This window comes from Lotus japonicus, chromosome 2 (genome assembly GCF_012489685.1).
Source record: "Lotus japonicus ecotype B-129 chromosome 2, LjGifu_v1.2".
Lineage (NCBI taxonomy): Eukaryota > Viridiplantae > Streptophyta > Magnoliopsida > Fabales > Fabaceae > Lotus > Lotus japonicus.
Window position 1 is genome coordinate 19,558,570 of NC_080042.1, and position 2,051 is coordinate 19,560,620.

General features: G+C 35.1%; 1 long non-coding RNA gene across 1 annotated transcript; it reads left to right on the top strand.

Moving 5' to 3' along the window:
* The first annotated feature begins 288 nt into the window (after nucleotides 1-288).
* Nucleotides 289-1,217, top strand: LOC130735285 (uncharacterized). The gene is made up of 4 exons (XR_009018370.1): nucleotides 289-418; nucleotides 510-584; nucleotides 676-892; nucleotides 992-1,217. It is a non-coding gene; the product is annotated as an uncharacterized LOC130735285 (long non-coding RNA).
* The last annotated feature ends 834 nt before the right edge of the window (nucleotides 1,218-2,051 follow it).

Genomic DNA, 2,051 nt, shown 5'->3' on the forward strand with positions numbered 1-2,051 from the left:
ATTCAGAAATGGAATAGATGACGGAGAGAATTGCTATTGGGGGAGGATATGTCTGGTGGAGGAAAGGGTGTTTCATCAGCTCTGGCACTGTCAAATTCATTCCCAAACCTTGCTGGTATGTTGACTTTTTACTTTCTTTATATGCTGCTTGAATCATGATGGATAAACATTATGATGTTACTTCCATTTTCATGAGCTCTTGATAGAAGAAATGTTTCAAATAGCTCTTGTCAGTTTCTCATTGTTTTCTTGCTGAGAATGCAGCTGCTGTTTTTGGTGAACAAAAGCGCCTAGAGTCGATGCTGCCCGAGAGGAGAGCCAGATGGAGAAAGGAAATTGATTGGCTTCTATTAGTGACAAATTATGTTGTTGAGATGGTCCTACTAAACAAAAATCAAAAGATGGATCCAGCATGGAGGTAACCCTCCTCACTCACCCTATTTTTCCTATGTTCCTTATTGTCCCTATGATAGTTGTTATATGATTGATCCTCATCTTTGAATGAATAGATTATGACAACGCGACAACGAACAGATCTCCATATGAATATCCCTGCCTTAAGAAACCTTGACAACATGCTTATTGTAAGATCACTAACCAAAATGATCATTATTTTTCTATAGATAAGTCTCAATAGGTTGTTAGCTCTTAAAAAAACTTGCTGATGATGAGCAGGATTGTCCAGATAACTTCAAAGACCAGAATGAGTTCTACTATGTATCACAAGATGCAGATGATGCAGATAAAGATAGTTCAAAGAGAAAAAATGATGACAAGTGGTCCTACACCTAAGGTTCCTGCAGAGGGTTCATCTGATGTGGTGATGGCCATAAATGCACAGACCCTATCGGAGATGGAGATCCCTGAAAGCTATATTGAATCCCTACCCAAGGTAAGTAAAAAAGAACTAGTATCTACATATAAGTTTTCTTGATTAGCATTTTCATATCTTTTCACATTATAAATTTTGGTCTTTTTACTTCTTTTACAGAATGGTGCGTTAATTATGACCAGAAAGACAAGAGCCAAAAAAGTTTTTCTTCAATGACTTGTAGAGGAGTGATTCATATGTGATTTGATTACAGAATGGTGCGTTAATTATGACCAGATAGACAAGAACCAAAAAAGTGTTTCTTCAATGACTTGTAATCGGAAAACTTTCAAGGAGTTTTCTGAATTCTGAAGTGTTTGAGTTTCACATGATCATGTTTAATCTGTCCTTAAATCCTAAGAAATCAAAGAGAAAGATAGCAGATAGGTCTTGATTAGGAAAATTATTCTACTGAGTCTGTCTAATATGCTGGCAATGCATGCTATTTACCCATGGAAAAGATGATCTAGCTTAATGAAGATTTAAAGAACAGACGTATGTTGTACTAACACGAGCTGAAGTTTGTTTTTCTCTTTCAGACAATATCCCAGGTTTTCTAAAGTTCATTTGACTGAGGGAGCACACGCACACACTTCTGCAATATAGTATAAATAGGGGTAGGTGGGTATATTTAATGAACTTTAGAGATCATTTTATCAGGTGGTGATATAGGCTGCTGAACTTAGGTTTGGTTTGTTTTGATTATGCTTAAATGTCATTTTGGATAGGTTTTGATAATATGCATGTTATTTGTTTTTAAGAGCATGTACATGTTTTCGTTTTCTTGATAGTGAAAGTATGCTGGTAACTCATTAAAACTAAGATATGACCAACAAAATCAGAACTGATATCACAGTTTGATCTGTTGTTTCAAATTTGTGATGATATTTATAAAAATAAGGTGATTCATACCCTTTTCGTGATCTAATTTCGGATTTGAATTTCAAAGGCATGATGTGTGTAAGTTGCAGGTAAATGTTTATATACAGCAGAGCTGTGTGTTGCCAAGCAGTGTTTAGTTTCTTCAAACTCCATATTTGTCTTCTGTTGTTCTAGCACCTGCCTTCTTCAAACTCTCATGAGGTGCTTCCTTTTCTTTCCTAATCAAATATTCTTATTTATTTAGAATGCTAAATGTGATTTGTTCTAATTTTTGGTTTAATGATTGAATGATTTACAT